Source organism: Rhineura floridana, chromosome 4, assembly GCF_030035675.1.
Source record: "Rhineura floridana isolate rRhiFlo1 chromosome 4, rRhiFlo1.hap2, whole genome shotgun sequence".
Taxonomy (NCBI): domain Eukaryota; kingdom Metazoa; phylum Chordata; class Lepidosauria; order Squamata; family Rhineuridae; genus Rhineura; species Rhineura floridana.
The window spans coordinates 99,924,318-99,944,284 of record NC_084483.1 but is presented as its reverse complement, the minus strand read 5'-3'; the positions used below and the strand labels follow the sequence as shown (position 1 = coordinate 99,944,284).

Sequence of the window (19,967 nt, the reverse complement as noted above, 5' to 3'; positions counted from 1 at the left end):
TGGGTTGGTAAAGACAACAGTCATTTCATTAGGCAGCGGTTTTGTCCATTCCTTGGTTTGGGATTCGTTCTCTCTCCATCTGGGTTTTTGTAGGAGTGATTTGGGGAGGGAACAAAGTATGTGTTTTGATATGGTATGGAAAAGTTGAGGATGAATTGGGTGCTGCAATTCTAAAAAAGGAGGAAATAAGGTGGTGTGGAAGGAGTCACTTGATGAATATCTGCTCTTCCAGACTTCCCTCCAACAATGGGGTGCTTTGGCAGTAACTCTTGGGGTATAAAAGTATTGGTGCTGAATTCCAAGTTAGTGAATATTAAGCCTGTTGCCATCCCACCCATGAACCTGGCTGAGCAGGCTGATCTGGCATGCATAATGTAGGCCTGGCTGAAGAGAAGGTTAATTTTTCCTGGGTTTTTGTGTGCAGCAGATCTGGTTTGGGGAAAGGAACAAGCAATGATCTATCAAGCCCCTCAGACTGCAATTGTGTGTACCTGTTGGTGGGTCTTGAAAGACAGAACAGTTATTGTGTTGATCTGCTGTCCACCCTGTTTCCCAACAGCCCTGTCTAAGCTATTCAAAGTGTACTGAGCATGGTATTGAATTCTTCCAAGCCAATTGTGTGTGTGTGTGTGTTAAAATATCCATTCAAAGGTATCCCTGTAAAGAGTGGCTGTCTCAGTTGGTATCTGGTCCCATACATTACGTGGAACATGCCCTCCGTTTGATGTGTCTAGCTGTGCAGGATTATGATGGTCTGTGGATGGGAAATTTGGGAGAACACTCTTGTCATGGACTGGTAGAGTTTATATTTACTGAAACAAAAAGGTGGCATCCAATGAACCTATTCTGTCAGCACAAGGATTACCTCTGACAGAACTGAACTCCCCCATGCACCACCTAAATCTCTTCTGGGGCTACCCCAACCCTTCAGAATAGGTTTGGGGATGACATGAGTAACATACAGGGAGAGGAGGGGGTAAGGTCAGTTGCACAAGCAGTAGTCCTAGTGCTGATGGAACAAGTTAGTTGGATACTGCCCATAACCTCTGTAGGGATGGAATGCCTTACAGGATGCTCCACCTTAGGGGACTAGTAGATCTGGCCACGGTGACACATGCCTTAGTTACATCCCGTTTAGATTACTGTAATGCTCTCTACATGGGGCTGCCTCTGAAGACTGTTTGGAAACTTCAGTTGGTGCAACGTGCTGCAGCCAGAATGCTAACTGGGGCTGGTTGCAGGGACCATACGACTCCCCTGTTACAAAAGCTCCACTGGTTGCCACTCTGTTTCCGGACACAATTCAAAGTGCTGGTGATGACCTATAAAGCCCTATACGGCTTAGGTTCAGGCTATCTGTCAGACCGTATCTCCCTATATGAGCCTGCCAGGGCCCTGAGATCCTCAGGAGAGGCCCTTCTCTCAATACCCACGTCCTCACAAGCACGACTAGTAGGGACATGAGATAGGGCCTTTTCAGTGGCTGCCCCAAGGCTTTGGAATTCCCTTCCTAGGGAAGCAAGGATGGCCCCCTCCTTGCAGTCCTTCCGTCAGCAAGCAAAGACTTTTTCCAACAAACCTTTGGAACTAAAGGCTGTTAAGGACAGGGCTTGAAGGGTGCTGCATTGCTATTGTCTAATTGTATTATTTTAAACTGAGTTTGAATTATTTTAACTGTATGTATGAATGGTTTTAATACTGTAAATACTGGATGAGGGCGAACAAATTGAAATTAAATCCAGACAAGACAGAGGTGCTCCTGGTTAGTCGAAAGGCAAATCAGGGAATAGGGATTCAGCCTGTGCTGGATGGGGTTACACTCCCCCTGAAGACACAGGTTCACAGTTTGGGTGTGCTCCTGGACTCAGCTTTGAACTTGGAGGCCCAGGTCTCTGCAGTGGCCAGAAGTGCTTTTGCCCAGCTAAGACTGGTGCACCAGCTGCGCCTGTTCCTGGAGACGCCTGATTTGACTACAGTTATGCATGCCTTAGTTACATCCCGTTTAGATTACTGTAACGCGCTCTACGTGGGGCTGCCTTTGAAGACTGCCCCCAGGTTCTGGAACTCTCTTCCTAGGGAGGCACGAATGGCCCCTTCCTTGCTATCCTTCCGTCGGCAGGCAAAGACTTTTTTATTCCGACAGGCTTTTGGACTAGAAGATGTTTAAGATAGGGCCTCATAAGGTCTGTTGTATTGTTCTATGGTCCTATTCGTAATGTTTTAAATTGTCTTAGTATCTTAAGTGTATGTTTCATGGTTTTAATGTTACGAATAGTTTAATTCTATTTTAATTGTATATTTTTGTATGTTTTTTACCTATGTGTAGTTTTTATTTGTAAGCCGCCCTGAGTTCCAGTTTTGGAAAAAGGGCGGGGTAAAAATAAAGATTCATTCATTCATTCATAGTTTAATTCTATTTTAATCTAGACTTTTGTCTGTTTTTAATTATATGTGTTATTTTATCTGGAAGCCTCCGTGAGTTCCAGTTTTGGAAAAAGGGCGGGGTAAAAATAATGATAATAAATAAATAAATAAAAATAGTAGATGCAGAGGATTCCTGATGGCTCTGGGCTGATGATTCTTTTGAAGCCCTGTCTGATCTCTGCACTGACCTATGCAGTTTCTCATGCACACCATTTCTTTTTTGTAAGAGACCATTTAGCCCCATGACCTTCCAGACAGTTTGGGACCTCAAAGTGGCTGGATGTTCAGTGATAGTGGAGAAAAACCCGTGGATGAGTCTGATAGAATATGAGCTAGAGATCAGTTTAAGGCCTACTCCTACTGCAAATGGACTTCAAAGTGATGGATCTCGGTGTCCTTTGGCTGATGGTGTTGAGAGCCTCTTCAGTTGCACTAAAGAGTTCCTGATGGAGGACTCCTTAGTGAAGAGCTCCCTGTCAGTGCTGAGAGGAAGACCCCTTGCCAAGGAACAATCTGGAGCATGCTTTAAGCTCCCAAAGGTTCCTTTGCATCCAAGTCTATACCTGCCCCACACCTGATGTACATATAACATCAGGTGTGAGCTAAGTGGTCATGGTGTGAAGAAAACAGCCTCAAGGGCCAAATTAGGACCCATACTGGGTCTAATCAGACCTGTTGTTGGAGGTTTCCCATTGCTAGCCTACTCCATGGTGGTGATGGTGGCAAAGGAATTCTACATTTTCACCACCATTACATTCATGAAGAGTCAGCAGGAGAGGTTTGTAATTTGTAGAGTGGCTTTTTACATTGTGGTCCTTAGAGAAGAGTAGAGGATCCCTCAGTGGCCTACAGACCAATTTCTGGGATGTTTTGCAGATGAAATAATTTGCATTCATTTCAGCCACATTGATTACAGATTTGTTGGATGTATCTTAGTTGACAGCTTGTCCTGTTTTTATAGATCTTTTTCTATTTGTGCAGCCGATGGATGTAGAAAGAATCGAAGAAGTGGGGCCAACCATTCAAGTATCTCTTTCATATCCTGGCTGATTAAAGGATCTGGAGTGCAGACTGCCCAAATTAGTGTGGGAAATGATGACTGTTCTTTTGAGTGAGGGTGTGGCATCTAGGAAAGAAAGAAGCAGTAGGTTTTCTTTTAATATCAACACCCAGAAATATAATGGGGAAATTGATAGATGCACTGAAGTGCAGAGTTCATCTCTGTATGATTTGAAAAAGACATTCAGCAGTTTTCACTATTAGTATTGTGATGGTCTCACAAAACACCTGAATGTGCACCATGGCCTGCAGTTTACAAAACACTACCAGAGCTACTTTTAAGAGTGGAAGCCATGCTGTTTCTTACCAGTATGTGGATTGCTTCACGTTAGACCAATAAATGTGGTCATTAGATTTCAAGATGCATTTTTCATTTTGAGGCTACAATATGATCTCTCTAGTTATCCTCTGAAAAACCACATGCTTCTTTTTATATTACTATGCAGGATCTACACTTTTAAACTCTTTGTGTTAGCCATTGACTGTTAGGTATTTCATAATCTTTAGTTTGCTCTGTAATAATTTTTTTAATGAAGTTCTCTAAAACTTGATTGGTTTGTCTCCTTACAACCAATTGTTTTTGTCTTTATGGAACATAGGAAGCAGCCTTATACACACTCAGACCATCAGTCCATCTAGCTCAGTATTGATTGCACTGTTTAGTAGCAGCAGCTCTTCACAGTTTGAGGCAGGGATTTCTACCAACCAGGGATTGAACCTGAGACCTTCTACAAAGCAGATGCCGTACCACTGAGCTATGGCCCTTTCCCTGTTGTAACTTTGAACATGCCTATTTTCTTGCAAACCAGGCTAGATAGCAACATCATCACTCAGGCTGTATTTTTTATTTATTAAAATGCTTTTAGCAAATTTAGCATTAATCCTAAAATTATATAGTATTTCTTATCTGCTGCCTGGCTGTGTAACTGCACACATCTCAGTAAACTTTATAAAAATATCATCATACCAAAGGGATTAAATACTTTTAATCAAAATACATATTAAAAAGACTTCTATTAAAAATTAGGTTATGATACACACAATTCTCAACTTATTTTTAGTGTGGCTAAACATCTTTGAAGGCTAGTGTCTGTTTTCCCTCAAGATGTATAAAATATTGATACATCATTTTATGTATGTTGTGACATGCCTTCCAGTGTATTTCCCCGCAGTATTATATTCTTTGTGGATTTGTTGGTATTCAAAGAGCATCTACTTGAAACCAAATTTGTTTTTTTAGGCTCCCTAGTGGGACTTGTTTACTAAAAGAAAACAACAAGTTTTGTCTCCTGTATGCACTCTGTTTGCATTTAGTTAGATACATACTGTAGGTAGTATTAAATGTCACAGTATGTGGTAGATTTTTACAATGAATAGCTGGTATGGTAACATAGACAGACGGGAGGGAGGGCGGTGACAATTCATGCACATGGAATTCCCTGACCAGAACGGCTTTGCCATATATTTGATTAGAGAAATGAATGAAAATCCATGCATGCATAAGAAATCTCATCCTTCCAAAATGTTTACAAATCATCAAATATTTGTATATGGATTGACAAGTAACATAACATATTAAAACTTTAATAAATAGTTGTGTCAGATGTGTGGTGTGTGAAATATGAATGAATGGCCATGTGTAGACAGGGAAAATACTGAATATATACTGGCACTGTGTATAAACTGTATATTGAAAGCCTTGGGACTATTTTCATGACACCTGAAGCAAGTGTTATTAAACGGGTCTTTAGTTTAATTCAAGCCTTGGTATGAGAATAACATACAATCATGTGTATATTTCATCCCTTCGTGCATTTTTATTGTGTTGATACAAATGTATAAATCTTTAATGCTCTTAATGCTACCCATATGTTGTGTAGAAATGTCCAGAAATCTGCAAAACTGGGAATCAAGAAGATAATAGGCTCAGAAAGCTGAATGCAGTCCTAAACCATTCAAGCAGCTAGTTAACCACAATCCTAATACTCCTAGTTTCTAACATAGCAAATACTGGCTTCTCCAACTCATCCTATTATATCCTGGGCATCTTAAATCATTTTACCAATCCCTTCCCCCAGTCCAGCTCCTAAATTGGAAGTGTAGCTGTGGCATCTGTGCTATTGCCCCAAGTGATTTCCTTATGTGCTACAATCAACAGAGCTTTTTCCTTAGATTTATGCTTTTGGGCACATGGACAACTGGAAGTCATTTAGCAACACAACAGTGTCCTCATTTCTTCAATATGTTATCCTTATCCACATGCTTCAGTTTAGAAAGCTGTTGGTGTTTCCCTTTTTTAGAGGATGTGTCCATGAGCATGTATCCTTAATCCACGATGTAAAAAGTGACATTGAATGTAATCAAAATAAAATCATAAATAGAAAAACATTACAACTAGTTACATGTTACAGCAGGAAGAAAAGAAGCCTGTAATTAATTTGTCTAGTGATGAAAACACATGCTTCCCATTAAAGTTTTTCATCTACACATAGCTGCTAATACTGATCTGTTTGCTAGTATGTCATGGTTTTTGCTTTAGTGCCCAATTTTAACTCTACAGGATCTGTATGTATGAGCCATTAGTAGTTTTGACACAATTTTAGTCTTATCCAATGGAATTTAAACTTCCATTTTATCTTTTGTTTGATAGATTTTGGTCCAAGTGGATGGATTTCATGTTGCTTGTGGTTATTTTTAAATGGCTTGTGGTTTACAATACTTTTCCACTTTGTTCTTTCTACACCTTCCCTACTTTCCAAATAATGTAGAATCTATGAAGTTTTAGGACTTAGACATACCTTTTCCAGGTTAACCCAAATCCTAAAACTTGTGTAAATTATAGAAGTGGGTGTGAATTCTCTCCAGGTGCAGCAGTTACAGGATATGTATGAAATGCAAGCTGTATTTTGACCCTGAGTCTTCTTTTCTAGTCGATTATTGAGTAAGAAAAAAACCCCGCTTGGTATTGTTGTTAAATGCTGGGTCAGTCCAAAATATTTTTTTTCATATCCATGATAATTCTAGATGAGTGGGCTGGGTGCTGGAACTTGGGGGTGGTGTGGTGAGTGAATCTCTTAGTGATATTTCTCTGGGAACTCAGTACAGCACCAGCATAGACTTTAAGGTCAGGAAGTTTTGGGGGTGGGGAAGGGTCTTATGGAAGGGAATTCCATAAGAATATGAGGGCCTGTTAGTCCACAAATGGGACCTGCATGCAAGAGCACTCTCAACCTCTGTGGCTTCCAGCCACTGGTATTTGGAAGCATACTTCCCCCAACTATATGGAGGCAGAGCATAGCCATCATGGCTAGTAGCCATTGCTAGCCTTATCCTCCATGATTTTGTCTAATCCTCTTTTAAAGCCATCCAAGTTGGTGTCCATCACTGACTCTTATAAGAGCAAATTCCATAGTTTAACTGTGTGCTGTGTGGATAAGTGTTTTATATTGTCCTGAATCTTCCAACATTCAGATTCATTGGATGTCTATGAGTTCTTTTCTCTGTCCACTTTGTCCATGCCTTGCATCATTCTCCTGTGCATGGAAAGATGATTTCAGGTGGGTAGCTAGCTCCACCTAGCGGCTGTTCAATTTTACAGGGACTTCCTGCTCTCCTCAGCTACTTGCTACAGTTCTTTCTGCCTTCACCAAAGACAGTTGACTCCTCTCTCTGATCTTCTTGGTTCAGGCCTGTATTTTTCTGTGTTGCATTTGTTCTTTCTTAGTGTCTTATCCCTTCTGTTTCAGGGTGTTGGCATTCCCTTTTCCATCCCCATGTGTGCCTGTAAAAAAAGAAAAGAAAAGGAGGACCACAGTGTTTCGGCCACTGGCGAAGGATCACTACCCTTCATGGCTTCAGAGCTTTCATTGCCGCACTGATCTTGAAGTGAGTGGCTTCCCCGCTTCAGCATTGTTAGATGCAGTGGCCTTTGCTAGCTCTGGTGGCTTCCAATCTAGTGGCTTCAGCTTCTCCCCACTAGCCATGGCAGCCTTGTTGGGGGCGATCCAACTCTGAAGAGAAGGAGGCTTCTCCCTCCTCTCTTGCTGCCCGCACCATCTCACCTGAGGCCACTTTGAGCCCAATGGAGTGGTTTTTGGCTGCCAGCACCCATCTTGCCGCCATTTGGTTTCTGCCGCCGTAAGCCTTGCAGTGTCGGTTGCTCCCAATGGGAAAGGCAACCATGAAATCTGCGTTTCCTGCCAAAAATGCAAAACCACTCCCATCCATTCCAGACAGCCAAGCATCAGAGACAGCCATATCAATTAATTCAGGTGCAGAGTCAATGATAGCCCACCCCTCCACCAGCAGGCAGGAGGTTGCTGAGGCATGTTCATTAGCGGGCAGGGTGGCTTTAGAATGCACTGCCTGCGAGGATGATGGCAATAGATGTCGAGCTGTTTTGCAAGACACTCACAGCTCCATCTGCAGGTCACAAAGAGACCAGGAACCCCTCTCTGAGGAGGAAGGGGGGCAACCTCCATCCTTGAACTACATTTTCTCCACAAGGTTTTCTCCCAAGGTCTTCTCAGGATTTCAAGAGGCCCCTATGCGGCATCTATCCCTGCAGGAGCCTGGGGAGGGGTCATCCAACTCCAACCTTCTTGTAGTGCTCACCAACTGCAATTACAGTTTTCACCTCAAATGCTACAACAATTGAAGGAACAACTGAGGGAATCCCTGTTAGTGGACTTGGCCAGAGACCTGTCTGCTTCTTCAATTCCCGCACAACTTCCTAGAGAAGATACAGGTGCAGCAAGAGCCCCCTGTAAGGGCACAATGGGCACAGAGTACCACTCTGTCGCACGCATCTTCAATCACAAGACCACTACCTAACCACATGTCACCGAACCCCCACGCCACTGCTCAGGGCAGACACCCTCATTCTTTGGAAGATCAGAATGTAGACCCAGACAATAAGTTAATTATCCTAGAGTGGAGAGGGGACTCAGAATCCGAAGAGGTTTCTACCAATAGGATCTTTCAAGAAGCTCATTTTCTTCCCCTCTTGTGCAAGGCGATGGAAGCACTGAGTTTAAATTCCTCAGAAGATCCTCCAGCCCCCTCAGCATCTATAGTATCGGCTGTGTGTCCAGACCCAAAGCCCAGGTCAAGGGTACTTAAACTCCCATCATTGCTGCCCAAGGTGATAAATCACATCCCCCCTCCTCCAAGGTTCATACTATCCACCATCTCCATGTCTCCAGACAAAAGGGAGAGGATTCAACAGACAATTTCTCACTCATTGCAAATTACAGCAATAGAACCAGTTCCTACAGGGGAGAGATTTTTGGGAAATTGCTCACTCTTCTTTACAGTCACGAAGAAAGATGGTTCTTTCAGAGCTGTACTTGACCTGAAGAACTTGAACGAGTACATAACATACCACAAGTTTCACATGGATACCTTGATGACAATCAAGGAGGCCCTGAGACAGGGAGACTTCCTCACCTCAATCAATTTGAAGGAGGCTTACCTACATCTCCCTATATTTCCACCTCACAGGTGCTACCTCAGGTTCGCAGTTGGGGAAAACCACTTCCGGTACAGGGCCATGTCCTTTGCTCTGTCATCCACCCCAGGGTATTCACAAAGGTCATGTTTACCCTGGTAGCATACCTCAGGATGCAGGGAGTTCATGTTTTTCCCTATCTGGATGACTTCCTAATTCATTCCCCATCGCTTCACAAGTCCTTAGCCTATCAAAAAGACCAGAGCTTTTTGAACAATCACTCCAAGAGCCAGTTGTGTCCATCTCATTGCATAATTCATCTAGGAGTCACAATAGACTCGGAGCAGGGAATTATAAGGTTGGCACAGGACAGAATAAACAAGATCCGCACAGCAATGTCACATCTTCTTACCTCTCCATCAGTGGACTGCATGCAACCTGCAGCAGCTCTAGGGCTGATGGTCTCAACTTCCCAAACTACTCCCTGGGCTCATCACTGCTCTCGCCCCCTCCAATGGGCACTGCTCCTTTTCCAAAGCGAGATAGTGGTCAGGCGACACCAGAGGTTAACGTTATCACCGGCGGTCCATCAGTCCCTACTATGGTGGGCACATGAACCCAATCGGCAAAAGGGTGTTCCATTACAAGATCCACCACAAACACTCATCAAATTGGATGCCAGCCTTATAGGCTGGGGGGCATATGCAATGGCCAGATGGTCCAAGGCACTTGATCACCACAGGAGTCCTTACTCCCCATCAATCTTCTGGAACTTTATGCAATCTGTCTAGCACTGAGACACTTTGCAAGGGCAAGACAGCTGGGGGCGGTGCTTGTCAGATCAGTCAACATGACAGCCAAAGCTCATTTGAATCGTCAGGGAGGCAGGCACTCTGTTCACCTCCAGAGGGAAGTCTCACATCTGTTCCAGTGGGCGGAGGCTCATGTGGATTCAATCCTGGTAGAATAGCTGAGAGGGGAGGACAACAGTCAAGCAGACTGGTTGAGTCAGGAGAAAGTCCATCAAGGAAAATGGAAACTTCACCTGATGGCCTTTTGGGAGATCGTAGCTCACTTTGGAAGAGTCAAAGTGGATCTGTTCGCCACTCATCTCAACTGCCAGGTGAAAAGGTTCTTCGCCAGATATGCAACACCAAAGGCGGAGGAAATAGATGCTCTGACATCCCAGTGGCCTGCAGGTCAATTGTATGCCTTCCCTCCCACCACTTCCAATTATCCCCAGGGTGATCCAAAAGATCAGAGCCAAGAAGGCAAAAGTCCTACTGGTAGCCCCATTTTGCCCATGGAGGTCCTGGATCCTGGAACTCCTCGACCTATCAGTTGATCTTCCTTGGGAGATTCCCCTCAGGGAAGACCTGCTATCTCAAGGGCATCTTCTCCACCCAGACCCAGGGTGGCTGGCGCTTCATGTCTGGAAGTTGAGAGGCGGCAACTGCTGAGGAAGTGAACACAATGATGGTCTCTCAATGTCCATCCACCATTCCGATATACAAGAATACTTGGAAGGCCTTTTCTGTTTGGTCACAGAAGAAGATACTCCCTAGGAAAAGAGTATCAAAGAGGCCTCTCCTTCCTACAAGATGGTTTATTGTTGGGACTCAAGCCTCACACCTTGAGGTGTCAGGCTTCAGCTCTGTCGGCAATTCTGTCCAGATCCCCAAGGAATCCACTGGGATTTCATCCCTTCCTCAAGCGTTTCCTTTGTGGAGCAACAATATCTATGCCACCTACAGATCATCGCTACCCAACTTGGGACCTACACAAAGTGCTAACTGCCCTTCAAAAACCTCCCTTTGAACTGCTCAGTAAAGCCCTTCTTCATCTACTGTCCTTTAAAGTTTTGTTCCTTGTGGCCATTACCTCGGCCCAAAGGTTGTCTGAGCTGAATGCCCTGTCTGTTGATAAGTATTACTGTGTGTTTCATAAGGATAGGGTCGTTCTCCACACTGTCCCTTCCTTTCATCCTAAAGTGCTGTCTAGCTTTCACTTTCAGCAACAGCTTGTGCTTCCTTCTTTCTGTCCTGACCCAGTCCACCCCACAGAGTAGATGTGGCACTCACTGGACATGCAAAGAGCCCTAAAAGTATATATCTTTCACCAAACAGATAGCTTGTGTCCTTTCACCCAGCCTCATTAGGGAAGAAGGTTTCCACCTCAATTCTAGCCAGGAGGATTAAAGCATGTATCACCCTGGCATACACTGAGGCTGGTCCTCTTGGCTATGATAGTGGCCCACTCCACTAGGGCGGCAGCCACATCAGCAGCATTTTGCCGCAATGCTTCTCTCCTGGAGATCTGCAGAGTGGCTACATGGCTACTCCTAACACGTTTATCAAGAATTACAAAATAAATACATGTCCACTGAGGCGGCCTTTGGGAGGAGAGTGCTACAGCACGTTCTCTCAGACCAGTAATGTCTTACATCCAACCGATATTCCCACCCGACATGGCTCAGCTTTGTTATGTCCCACCTGAGGTCATCTTTCCATAACAGGAGAAGAAACGTTTGTTCTTACCATGAAATGGTCTTCTCTGTGCATGTCAAAGATGTTCTCAGGGCCACTTCCTAGGAGGGCTGGGCTGCCATCATTATTTCAGTTTGTGCCTTTAGCAAAGACTGTGTGACTGCTGCTTTTTTTCTTCAGATATGTGTTGTTACTGTTATGTCTTTTGCTCATCTAGTTGGCTTGTCATCAAGAACTGTAGCAAGTAGCTGCAGAGAGCAGGAAGTCCCTGCAAAATTGAAGAGCACTCTTTCTGCCTTCAACCGCTAGGTGGAGCCAGCTATCCACCTGAGATCATCTATGAAATGCATGGAGAAGACCCTTGCACTGTAAGACCAAATGCCTCTTTTATACACTTCTATCATGCCACTTCTAACCACTTTTTCTCTGAACTAAACTAAAAAGTCCCAAATGCTGCAATCTTACTCCATAGGGGAGTTGTTCCAAACCTTGATCATTTTGGTTGCCCTTTTCTGAACCTTTTCCAACTCTACAATAGAGAAGGTATTGAAAATGAAACTGCCCATATAATGCCATTCTTTGAAATCTATTGTGCAGCTAAATTTGGAATGCTTGTACAATTTTAGTCACCTCACCTCAAAAAGGATCCCTAGCATGGAATTAGCCTTTTTCACAGCTGCCAACACTGAGTCGACATCTTCATTGAGTTATCCTCTGTAAACCCACACTGGTCAATACCTTCATCAAGTTATCCATTGTGACCCAAAGGTCTCATTCCTGGTCAGTCATCGCCAGTTCAGACCACATGAGCATATATGTGAAATTAAGATTTTTTTGCTCCAATATGCATAACTTTACACTTGTTTACATTGAATTGCATTTGCCATTTTACTGCCTGCTCACTTTGGAAAGGTCCTTTTGGAGCTCTTCGAGATCTCTTTTTGTTTTACCAACCCTGAGCCACTTAGTATCATCAGCAAACTTAACCAACTCACTGCTCAACCCTAACCCTAGATCATTTATGAACAAGTTGAAAAGCACAGGTCCCAATACTGATCCTTGGGGGACTCCACTTTCTACACCCCTCCATTTGGGAGGACTGTCCATTTATTCCTCATCCGTGTTTCCTAGCCAGTTCATGATCATCTTCCTGTCTCCTGTCTGGTTGAGTGCTTGTATCCTGCACTGGGCACTTGGGACAGTATGGTGTACTATCCACCATGCTACCCATCAGTCTCCCTGCTTAAGCTGACAGAGTCAATCTTGAACTTGGTGTTGAGGACCCCTAGGATGATTATTCTAAGGGAAGTTGGTAGCCATGCTGAAGCCATCTGGTCTAGAGCTGTTCAGGACTTCAGGATTGCTATGATAAATTATTAGAAGCCAAAGTTTTGAAGTATCAGTGATGGGTCTGACGTTGGTAGCCACGCTGAAGCCATCTGGTCTAGTGCTGTTCAGGACTTCAGTATTGCTGTGATAAATTATTGGAAGCCAAAGTTTTGAAGTATATTACAATGATGGGTCTTGTTACCTCAAAACATTTTTATAAGAAAAAGTATTGTCTGCAAAAGTTATAGGAAAAAGTCACTTTCTTGTGACTTTACCATGTCAAAAGTAATTGTGAGAACTCAGTTGTATCTCCAAAGTAGGGCCACATTATTCTCAGTTTACAGCAACTCTATATACATCATACAGCAACTAACCATGGGAGTCACAGTCAATTCTGGATCTCTGGTAAGCGTGTCTTCATGGCACACATTTTGAAAACCTATTTGTCACATTCACACTTCACATTTTAGGTGCACACCTAAAAATGGTGAATATGCATAGAGGGAAGTCTCTATCCCATCCTTGAAAATATACTCATTTTGTGTAGAAAACTGCATTCACCTTGTTTTGAAGGCCTCTGAATAAGAAGGATTCATCTTGATTACCAGAAATAACAATATGCAGAATTTGGTACTATGAAGAAAACATTCGGCATTTGGGGTTTTGTTTTTTTCAGTGCTCTCTGAGGGAATCTTCCTGCAGTTATTTATATAGTAGATGTTGGATGTGCAGTAACTAAATTTCCATTATGAAAGTGTTTTGCAGAGCCTGAAGTAATAGTTCCATTTGTTTTCTTCATGTTATCCCATTTTCCTATTTTTCTCTTAATTTAATCTTTCATCTTCACATAATTCATCACACTTCATTAGTTCCCTCAGAGAACAAGCTATTTTCCCCCTGCACTAGCTCTAGTAAATGGATGAAAATTAGATTTTTCGTACCTATCGCATCCAAGCTCTCCGCTGTCCTGTGGAACTGACTGCATCCCCTCTGCAACAAATCAATCTTCTGTGAAGAAGTTAATGGATGACTTTCCAATTGCTTTATGTTAGTCTAATCAGATTTGCTATCTCTATCCATCAAGCTGCAACTTTCACTCCTTTCACAACTCTCCTAAATATGCCCTCCTTCTGTGAAGCATTTCTTGGACCATCAGTAGCTTCACTATTTTAAAAAATATGTTCTGTTACCATTCATGCTACCATATTTGGAATGTCATGCTACCATATTTGGAATGTTTTATGTATACTGCCCTGGAATCCTTATTTGGATGAAGGAGCAGTTTAGATGGTTCGTTCGTTCGTTTGTTCATTCATAAGTAAGTAAGTAAGTAAGTAAGTAAGTAAGAAATCCCCACTGCGTAATATGTACTGTCACACAGTAGTGTATATTACAGTAGCGTATGTGCACATTCAGAAGTGCAGGGTCCCTTCATGTTAATCACAGCCAGGATTTTTGCTGTGGGGTTGAGAATGAGATCTTTGATAATGCCTAGGAATCAATGAGCATGAAAGAGGAGAGTGTTGGCTACTGAGAAGAATCTATTCAGTGTTTGATTCACCTCCTTTCACTCTGATTGGCTTCAATCCTCAGGAAAGGACAAGGAAGCATGCTAGAAGACTCTTCTCAGTAGCTAACACACTCCCTTTCATGCTGATTGGCTTGTAGGATGCTGGAGATATTGGGATCCTGTAAAGGGTCTAATACATCCTGAGACCCTGCACGACTATACCCTGCTGTCACATCTTTTAGCCAGGGATCATGCAACTTTAGCATGTTTGGTTGGGTCATTTTTCTTGGTTCATAGCACATTGTCATCTATATTTTGTCTTTGGCTTGGCACTTCTACTTCACAGTTTCCAAGTATTAGTCCAAGCAGTCTGGTTTTGCAAGCTAATACGATCCTTGCGCTATGATTGATTTAGAGCATGTAGTTTATGCTTAAACTTTCCAGATATCAAATTTAGTATTCCTCATGGCCTTACCCTAATGCCATTTTGTTCACCCTGTTCTTCAATTGTAACAGTGACGCAGCAGCTACTTACCTGTGACCTAGTTACTCTCTGACGTGCTTGGAAAGGAACTAGAAGAAAAAATGTGAGAACCTAAGGACATCCTTCCCCAAAGTTAATTAAGACTGAATAAAAATGTTGGCTCATTGTTACTAGTAACATTTTCTGGGAGATTTATAATGTTTTTGTTTGTTTGTTTGTTTGTTTGTTTGTTTGTTTGTTTGTTTGTTTGTTTGTTTTAAATAACACAATTCCTGCCTGCAGACTAACAATCCAATAGGCATGCTGGACAAGGGGAAAGGGTTGCAGAAGAACAAGCAAAAATTAAAACATAATTTCTGACCACTGCTTTACAGAGTAGAGAAGTGTCACTTCAAGTAGCTGCTTGTTCAGCAGCTTCTTCCTAAACTGTAGCTGAAAACTAACATTTGCTTAAACTCATATCTGAAATGATCCTCAGAACTGTAAATTAACCTGATTGCTGTGTGTGTTTGATTGGTTTTATTTTTTTTAAAAAATGAAGTTTTTGATGTTGTGACTCACTCTGGGATCTTATGATGAAAGGCAGGTGAGAGAAATCTTAATAAATCATCATAATAATCGGTTATCTAACTAATTCTTGGAAGTATTTAGACACTGTAGTATACACTAATACGTGAAATGTTCCAGGAGGAATGTGCAAGAGGAACACAGTTTGTGCACAGCAACAGCTAGCACAAAAAACTGATAGGCAGATTTCAGTCAACTGAGAACTTTAATTAGTGTGGTAATTCAACAAGTTTATAGAAGATGACAGTGTTGCAGGAAGCGAACAAGTGGAGATCACCGCGGATGATTAAACAGTTGGCAGTGATAAAATGTCAGGGTTTATGTGTGTGTTTATTTGACAGTCAAATCTTAGAAGAAATTCAGTTTGAGTATTATCAGATAACTAGAATGATTGATTATATTTTCATTAAAATTGGCAAATACATGTCTTCTTGTGATCCAGCGTTGGATATTTTACCAGACAAATATGAAAGGGCAAGTAGATCTGCCTCATTTCTCCACACAAGCCCTTGATTTCTCAGGCTGTGGAAAAATTGCTACTTCAGAACTTGGGCACAATACAGCCCCTGGCACAGGTTATGGGATGCAAGATATGGATTCTCCATGTGTGCAAAAAATGTTCCACAGTGCTTCTGGCATCCACATCCAGTCCCTGGAAGCTGCAGCGTTCACATGCAGCCTCCTATTCATAGTTCTGTATCTATGAGCAGCAGATCCTTGTGTGGAAGGTCATTCCGCACCCAAGCCACCCTTTTCCTTCCTTGGTATTCAGAAGCCCAGGTCTCCTCCCAAGAAGATTCCATGTGCTAATTTGGAAACTAAATGGACCAGAGGAAGCTAGAAGGAGGCCAAATCAGGGTATGAAATGGCAAGCTCTGATTGGTGATTTATATTACATGTTCATTTCTGTTGTTATGTCTTTTTTTCAAACGTCCACCTCAGGTCTGACACACACACCAAATGGGCTGTATCCCCCTAGCAAGGACTGATGCTCAGTCTTTGTATATATATAAAAAAGGCAGGATTGCCCACTTGGTAAATTAGTAAGAGTATTCAGTCCTGGATAATGTACCATTTAAGAACTGAATTCTTGATAACATAAAAAATGTGCATTCTAAGCAACCTTACTATGAAATGTTAGGATTTACATTTTATCCTTCAACATTCTCTTGTCATGTGTTGATAATTATTAGTTATATTTCTTACATCTGTAATGTTATAAAGGGCAAAACTTACATTTTCATTTTCTTAGTTTGCAGGAATTAATAATATCATCTGTTTAAAATGTTTGTACCACAGTCATGAAATGTAAATTTATTTTGCCCTAAACATATCTTTAACATCAGTTGGTCTCGTTTCATAATAACATTTTAAAAATTTAAACTAATTTGAGTTTAGCATTGCATGGTGTAATCTATCTTTAGTATCTGCCTATTATTGTAGTATTCAGGCAGACCCTGCAAGATTGCTTGCCAATATTGCTGGGTATTTTAGACAGGCATAATGATTCACAGTGGTTTGAATATAGCTGCGTATGTAGTTTTTACATTCTAATGAAACTTTTGAGGTATTGGTTATCAATCCATGCTAGTATGAACAATTATGCCTGTTGAATAGAACACCTTAGTATATTTGTATTGAAAGCAGACTTTGGGCAATGTGCATGATCTGAGCAACTAAAATTTTCAATTTCAGTGGTATTGGAATAATGAGAAGCTACCATTTCTTGTGAAAGGAAACACTCTGATTCTAAACATATTAACTCAGCACATTACAGCCACTCTTTAAATTACAGAGAAGGGTTTGTCTATTACATGTCTCCATGGTGAGAACACTGTAACATGCAGGGGAGACACATCCTTAAAAATACTGTAAAAACAGAGCCAAGATACAGGCATACCCCGCTTTAACGTTCACAATGGAACCGGACGTATACTTTAAGCGAAAATAAACTTTAAGTGAAGCAATTGTCTTCACTTGTACTGCACGCAATCACCACTAGATGGCAGCGGCGTCATGCCAATAAAGTGTACGTTATTGCAAAGTGCGTGAACGTTAAGCGGGTTATGGGGACGTATGGAGCATGTACGTTATAGCGAGACGACATTAAGTGAAGCGACGTTAAGCGGGGTATGCCTGTATGTGATTTGCAGAGGCACACAAGTGCATATCAGTTGTACATCTTCAAACCCCCAACTCCTTCCTATGTGTCATCTCAGAGATACAGTGGTACGTGTCTGTATTTTATTATGCAAGTTGAAGCAGCTGAGGCTGGTCCAATGGGGATCAGCCCTCCCAAGGAGAATGTCAAGCATTTTTTTAAAACACACACACACGAAGCCACACACTCTTCCCTGTTCCACAAACGTTTTATACTTTTGTGAACTTCCAGAGCCTTTGGGAGGCATTTCTGTCTCCTGTTCTCTGGCCAATCAGGTCTCTGCACCAGTCAGCCAATCCAAATCCAAAAGTATAGCTATGGCAGATAGGTCCCTCCCATGTGTCTCTAAGCAAAAAAGCCATGTGACCTCGGGGGGGGGCTGCTTGTGTTCCAGCTCCTGTTGGGAAGGTTTCCACTCCACCTGTTGTTACGAGGGATATCCAGCACAGTTACTATAGCATAGCAAATTAGGGAGGAGTCAGAGAGATTAGGGAGGTCTGCTTTAAGAGCAGCCCAATGTGGTACTTTTTATTAATTAATTAATTGACTGATTGATCGATTAATTAATTAATTAATCAAAAAACCAAACCAAATTTCACATTTAAAAGAAACCATCTTAAACATTAACATCTTAACATTGACAATAATCATAACAACCAAATTACACATTTAAGACAATACAAAACATTTTTTTAAAAAATCTTAAACATTAATGTGGCCTAACATTTATTTATTTATTTATTGCACTTGTATATCGCCCCATAGCCGAAGTTCTCTGGGCAGTTTACTACAATTAAAAACATTAAAAACAAATATACAAATTTAAAAACACATTTTTAAAAAGCAATTTAAAAACTTGTTAAAATAGCTAACAATTGATCATAATCACTACTAACAGATTAAAACACAAATATTCCAGGAAGACAAATCAACCCCACCCACCAAACACGTCTGTGTACATGTAGCAGCATTACTCCCACTCCTGCTGCTACCACCCTAATTTACTCTCTCACCGAAAGCTGGGGCAACACTACACAGTCCCCACCCCTGGAGGTCCCTCCTCTTACCAGGGAGCACTCAACATTCCAACCTTAGGCTTATAGTCTTAGCTGATATCAGAACCATACATTGGTTCTGAGCATACTCAGAGCTGTTTTCTTTTTAAAGCCATTTCATTGCATATAAGATGAATACTGTAAATTGAGATTTATAACCATTTTTTTAAAAAAAACACCGGGAGAGTAAGGGATTGGGTCTCTGACTGTTGATTGGCTTATATATTTCCAACACCACCGAAGATCTGATGAATGTCATTCTGTATTTTCAAATCTTAAATTTTACACTTAAAATTATATGGTTATTCATAGAGAAGTCCTCCTAGGTTGCTGTAATAGAAGTACTGTCCCCTCATGAATAAGGGTATGTTGTATTCTTTTTTAATCAAATCACAACAGGTTAGAATTCTTAAGTCTAGATTTAAAGTGCAAAAGCTATTTTTGTAATCTGTGTCACTTAGAACCAATCAGAAAATTATAGTTTCTCTTTAATGTAGTTAACTTTATTTTGATCCTTTTCCCCTTTAAAGGAAATATCGAAAAATAGATACGTATTAACACTTGGAACCCAAGGTCCCCCAGAACTACTTGCTAAAAAGAAAAGAAAATTGTAGCAGGAAGCACAGCTAATATTTATGGGCACGAGACTTGATGGTACAAATTATTTTCATATTAAGTGGTTTATGTTTGTTTATAAGCTATGCAGCAATGAAAGAGCAAGACTGGAGTCCACCGTCCACTCATGCCTCATCATGGGATAGTATTTCTGATTTGCTATGGCTAAACTCTTTTGCCAAGAGTGAATGCCTACATCTCTATTTTAAATGCGTTGATCAGTTTTAAGGTTCAATACTTCAAGATGATAGCAAAAAGGACTTCCGGGAAGGGTGACTTAGCCTGTGCCTGCTTTTGAGACGGGCTCCTGCCTCAAAAGAAGCTTATTCAGATATATCAGTCAGATTTTTTCTTTTTTTGACTGATTAAACTTCTCCCGGGTAGGGAGAAACGAAGAGATTAACCTCAAAGCCTATTTTTGTTGGGACGACCAGATCTCATTAATTTATGGGACGAGGTCCAGCCGACGAAGGTGGGACGGATTTTTAACAACAAGCTCTATCTGGAAAAGCGAACGTTCATCTTATCTTCTAAGAGAGAACGCACTAACAGGCAAGCACCCTTCTTTCTATATTTTTCTTTTACTTGACTTAAATTGTTGCTGTTTAAAAGAGATTTGCCAGATTGATCGGTTTTTGACATCTCACTGGGGAGCCATAACTTCTCTCTGCTACTCACTAATTAATAGCTTATCTCTGTTTTTGTTGCAAAAAGCTGTCCTGGATTTGCATTCTAAAGATATACACAGAAGAGGGATTTCTATTCCAGATTTTTATTTTGAAGAATATTATATTGTCTGAGACTACTCTCTTTTTGGTCTATTTTATT

General features: G+C 41.5%; 1 protein-coding gene across 6 annotated transcripts in view; it reads left to right on the top strand.

Moving 5' to 3' along the window:
- The window catches only part of PTPRK (protein tyrosine phosphatase receptor type K), a 579,201-nt gene that overhangs the window by 466,495 nt on the left and 92,739 nt on the right, over nucleotides 1-19,967 (top strand). The window lies entirely within an intron of this gene.